Source organism: Vipera ursinii, assembly GCF_947247035.1.
Source record: "Vipera ursinii genome assembly, chromosome: Z".
NCBI classification, from domain to species: Eukaryota; Metazoa; Chordata; class Lepidosauria; order Squamata; family Viperidae; genus Vipera; species Vipera ursinii.
In genome coordinates, this window is record NC_139517.1 from 110,271,763 (window position 1) to 110,277,954 (window position 6,192).

The following is a 6,192-nucleotide window of genomic DNA, read 5'->3' on the forward strand; positions in this document are numbered from 1 at the left end:
TTTATATAATCTTCTTTTTGGAATTCAAAAAAGCAGAATAGGAGGTAAACATGGTCAGGTTTTACTTCCCAAATGAATGAATACCTAGAGCTAGCTCACGAGACATCCAAGAACTTCTGAATAAGAATGTTTATTGAAGAAAAGGAAGCCATATCAAATGAAATTCAGCAATTGCCTTGGATCGAGAACAAACTCACATAGCCCTCAGCTTATAACCACAATTAAGCCCAAAAGTTCCATTGCTAAGCAAGACACTTGTTAAGTATGTTTTGCCCCATTTTGTGACTTTTTTTTGTCAGATTGAGTTTGCTTTTCCAGAATAAATATCTAAAGTCAGCTCTGTTTGAGATAACATTTCATTCCTTTCTTGAACTCATCATTGACTACCTTGTTGAACGCTGAGGTAATTAATTGATCCGGTTAATCTCTCACATCTTGCTCTATTTCAGCAAGTTTCTTTCTAAAATTCTACTTTTGATGTGAACCTAGTGCAAGTGAGGGTGGAGGACGTCAAAGGAAGAGGATTAAGGAGCATGATTCGTGAAGGTGAAACCAGGAGACATGCAGCTTCTCCCCAGCAGGCCTCAAAATGTCATTAATTTTTTAAAAAAAAACCTGTCAGAATCTTTACTATGTTTAAGCTCATAATTAATTGTAATGAAGACTTTGTCTTTTAAAGTTGGCTTCACAGGAAAGAGAGGCGTCTGTTTCTGAAGCTACCTTGGCAGATTTACAAGGGCAGGTCACGAGAGTCTATTGGAAAAACACTATAATTAATGGAGCAGGGGCATTCAAAAGGATTTTTCACACAGCACGTGTATGGAAAGGACACACCTCTGGCTATGTGTCATTTGGCTCATTCATGATCAGGGTGGAGAAAAGGAAACCCGAAGTAATAAGAGAAATTTTACATTTCATTAAATCTAAAGGCATCCTGAGGACTCTGGACAACTTACACCTTTAAAAGATGATAAAATAAAACAGGTATCGTGCAAATTCAGAAAAAGCATCCCTAGCATATCAAAGAAGGAAAATATAATGTACTCTAAAACTTGGAGGTTTTCAGTGACTTTTGAAATAGCATCAGGGTGCTATTTCATACAGGAGTTTTTTTGGTGGGGAGGAGGGGGTTCTGTTCCAGAGGGAAAGCACCATGACAGACATGGTGAGTCTAAGTCTCAATAGGTAATACTGTTTAATTGAAGGATTCTGGAGCACACCCATTCTACCCACTCTCTCTGGATGGTCAGAAGCTATCAGAGATCCCTCAAATAGTTCTGGGTCCCTCAAATGTCCTTGAAGCATTTTCTACATAGTAACGAGCACCTTAAATTGTACTTGGAAACTGGCAATCAGTGCAGCTCAGAGAGTAGCAGACACATGAACATACCGCAACATGCCCATCATTGCCTAGGCTAGGCTACCACATTCTGGATCAGCAGTAATTTCTGAGTGATCTTCAAGGGCAGCCTCATGAAGCTGCATTCTAATAGTCCATTTCTGAGTTGAAAAGGGCATAACTAGAAATGGGACTGGCACGTCAGATAACTGCAAAGCCTTCTTGGTCAAGCCATCACGTGTATATTGGTTCAATATCTATTAGCTGTAAAGGCAGTGCTGAGAGGCTAGTAGTGTTCCTTCTGCATCAGGGGTTTGATCCAGTAAGGACAGCTTATATTCTTATGCTACTTCCTCCAAGACTAAAGATGGAAAGCTCCCAGATCCAAGGATGCAAACATCTACAGCTATTCAGTCTGGTCAGAATTGAACCTGAACTGCTTCTAGACATGGACAAGAGACTGACAACATAACCTGGATGACCCAGGGTTGAGATGCATAACTGAGTTTAATCCTCATACTGATAGTATCAGACCCAACCTTTCACCCAGAAGGGTTGAGATTTTTTCACAAAACCATGATGTATTTTTGATTGTAGTACATTCTGCAACCTACATGCTAATGTTGCAGTCTATATTTTTCCATCTGCAATCAACAAAACAGACAATAACCTGAATAGCAAATGAAGATGAGACTTTGTCATATAAATGTAAAGTCTTGTAGTATTTCTGAAAATGGTTACAAATGCAACTGAAGAATACTTATAGTACTATACTACCATTTATTCTGGGATAGCAATTCCAAATTCATTGCAATCCCTGCAAATTCATTTGCAAATTTAATTCACTGACAGCTATGCCACCAGCAGAATCAGATTTTAATCATAGAATAAGTGAACAGAGAGCTACTGGCCCACACAGGTGGAAGTCACAACTCAGAGCTTATCTCAAAATAGCACAAGGGTGTGGTTGAAACCTTTCAGAAGTGCCTTTGTAGGACAGAAGCTAGATCAGGGTTTACTGGCAGATATTGGGTGATACCTATAGTGGAACAGAAAGGATTCCTAATTCCCAACTTTGAACAGTAGCAGCCGCAAATTAGGCCTCTGCCCTAAATTATATCACTTCAGGTTTGCGTAACTGGCCATGGGCCTCGTGTTAAAAGAACTGTAACTGGGTTTTGGCAGTCCTAGAGCCTTCTCTTATCAGAACTGCCAAAGATCAATTAGACCAACCAATTCGCCACATCTTGAGGACGAATACAAAAATGAACGGAACCTTAAAACAGGCTAGTTTAGTTTAAACATCCCTATTGATGCACACATCCCTATTGAAAATGCTAAGGAAAAACAAAGAATAGACAAAATCATCCCAAATAATGGAATAAAGGGACAGATTACAAACTAACCTGTAAACTTAACCAATTATAAAAAAAAGTAATTTCACAGAAGCAGGGTGATCTCTCTCTCTCTCCCCCTTGTGTTGGATGTGGCCCATATTTAGTTATCAGGAGATTCACTAATTCTTCCAATCTTAAAAATGAAGGCTGTAAAAAAAGTGTGAAAAGAAAGAAAACAGAAAATAGACAAAAATAGACAAGTAAAATTATGGTGACTTTGTGTCCCTGGGACCCCAAGGTATGATATCTACAGATGAAAGAATCTTCCATTAATTCAGATCATGGAGAGCAAAAACAGCGGAGTCCTTGGTGCTCTCTGAGCTTGGTTATTTGCTTGCAGATATTTAATTATCCAACTAGGTAACATCATCAGTGCTAATAGGAATTGTGAGCTTTGCTGCCTGTTTATATAGAGTAGCTTGCCCTGCCAGTTTTGGTTGAGGTGTAATTTTGTCAAAGAAACCTGAGGAAATATAAATAGGTAGCACACACCACCTTCCCCCACAGTAATGATGTCACCTACTTGTGTACTGGTAGACCTCACTTAATGACGGTCCTGTTTAGTGATTGTTCAAAGTTACGATGGTAGTGAGAAAATTAAGTTTATCCCTGTGGTCTGATGGCCAAATCTGGCCCTAGGTGACATGGGGGCACTTTGCAACTGGTGGGCATTTACAACCATTGCTTAATGCCTGTAGCAGAATTGACATAAGTCTGTTACAGTCAATGGAGTTACTGTTCACAATTGTGCCTAACTGAGGATTACATGTGATGAAATGCTGCAAGCAAACAGTCGAGCTCAGAGAGCACCATGAACCACAGTTTAAACCTGAGCTACAGGTATTTTATTCTATCGAGGCAGAGAACTTCCTGCTGTGTCATTTCTGACAATTGTTTACCACAGTAGTCTTCAAACTTGGCCCGTTTATGACTTGTGGACTTCAACTCCCAGAATTCCTCAGCCAGCATGCCTGGCTGAGGAATTCTGGGAGTTGAAGTCCACAAGTCATAACGGGCAAATTTGAAGACCCCTGGTTTACCGTATAGTCCTGCTGGTCTGTAAGGCATTTCACCAGAAATATCAAATAATTGACATGTACAAAGTAAGTATTTTACACTGGATAATATTCTGTTCTTACAATATGGCAAAAATTTCCATTTGCTGCAAATGGAAACCCCCTTTATGAGTCACCTATAATCTTTTTTTAAGGTATTCATGACATTGCCTTCCTCTGATCATCAGCTTAGGAGTGAGATAGGCATAAAGCTGCTTTTACCTATGGCAATGTTGAAGTAGTATATTTCCTTTATGTAGGGCAGGGTTCCCCAACCTTTCCAGGTTGATAGCCCAGAGCAGGAGAGGAAGGGGAGGAAGAGGGATGGTTTTGTGCGAGGGGTAGGTGCACCTGCGCACAGCTTCATTTGTGTGAGCGGTGGGTGTGAGTGCCAGTGCCTGCTGCTCATGCGAGTAAGGCTGTGAGTCCCAGTGCCCACCGCTCGTGTGTGACTGCAAGCATGTGCCCACCACTCGTATGAGTGGGGCTGTGAGTGCCGGTGCCTGGCACTCACGCAGCCTGGTTGCCAATAGGCCACGGCCCGATAGTGGGCCATGGCCCACAGGTTGGGGAGGCCTGATGTAGGGTTTTGCTATGGGTTCAGTTCGATACACTTTACCATCTGGGCACTGAATACATTTTCTAGACATGTATCAACCCAGCACCTTCTGGTCTTTAGCATGGTGCCGTCATATCTTCCAACACTATTCTGTACATTCAAAAGTAGCCCAGCTATGTAAGTATCTGAAATCAGCAAAACACTTGTGAAAAATCAGAGCAGGTTTTGACAGATGACTAAACAGCCAGTCAACTGACTTCTTTCCCCAGTCCCTGCTCCCATTAAGCAGAGTGTTTAGTTAATGGGGCAGGGGAGTGAGTGATAAATGAAGATGGGGGAATCTCGCAATCTCTGCTTTTACCATGACCTGTATGCCTTAAATAAGGACAATAGCATTTAACAGTATCTCTCATCTGGCAGTATTTGGATCACAAGTTGGGTCAGCAAATTGTATGCTGGAGTCAACATCCATTCTCTTGGCTGAAATCTGTGGATAACGCTTTAAGTGGGCAGTGAGGAATGTCCTTTTTCGTATTTGTACCTAAAGGTGACTTGAACACACACTGTTGCCTGTCTATGACATTACATTTACCTCCTTTCCAGGTGACAGATGAAACACCCTTAAATTATTTTTAGCCACAATAATGCAAAGAAAATTAATTTCTAGCAAAACTCCCCCCCTCCCCGCAACCTCAGTTCCAATGCAACCACAGGATTTGCAAAATTTGCAAAAATTGGTTACAAAGATGATTGTAGGAGCGCAAATTGATGCCTAGTTAGTAGTAGCAAGATAGGATTCAGCAATGGAAATACGGTAGCTACTTTTATATGGTTTGGTTTTGTGGATAACATCTCAATAGTGGGGAAAGACTCTAAGAAAATTTAGAGCACCAAATAAACTGAGAATCTCTTCAGCCTGTATTCTGGGTATGGCTGACTCAGAAGCCTTGTTGCCTCTTTCCTCTCCCAGCCGTGGTTGACATTCGGTCTTCCCTGATTTTGAAGTAGGTTTCCAAATAAATTTAGAACAGTTTACACTACAGGGATTTTAAGAGGCCAATGCTGTTTTCATCTTCTCCACCCTCTTCCTCTGACATGTTGCAGTTAATGCCTGCTTACTCAGCATCCTGCCCAGGCAGAAACTAAATGCCATCTTTGCCTGGTCTTCTTCAGTGAACATTTACTAGCCTCCCTAATGCTTTTAAATAGATTTCATTTCTATTAAAATCATAAAACTGCCTCCTCCTGTGAATGGACTCTATTTTTTCATATATTCAACCAACCTCATTCATAACAACATCATATTATTGTTGCTATACTTGGGTGCATGGGACACTGAAGCACACAGTACGTTTAATACAAATCCTGGCTTGTTTTACTTTGGTTGCTTTGAATAGTCAGTTTTAAGAGCAAAGAAGAAACAGGATGGGTGGTTATCTACATATCTGGGTGTGAAAACTGAAAGCATGTCATCACTTCAAACACATGTGCGCACACTCATCTGTCAACCCTGTCCACTTTAATAACTCTTGCCTTCTCAGTGGAATTGATGCATTGTTTTCAGAGGTATCAAAATGAGACAGGTGGTGAGTATTTTTCCAAAGATCCTAAATGCTGCCTTTTATGAAACAGCAGAGAACAGGCTTGCCATTATGGGCCACCTTGAGTAATAAATATAGGGCTGGTGTTATGAAAAATATACATTGGGAGGGGTTAAGTCTGCTTTAGGCAGTGCCTGCAAATTTTCACTGACCCAGGGAGGATGTGCTGAAGGTCCTCAGGGTGGGGATGAAGCAGCAGACCTTTCTCTGATGGAATACTTTCTCCCCAAGACACTGTTCC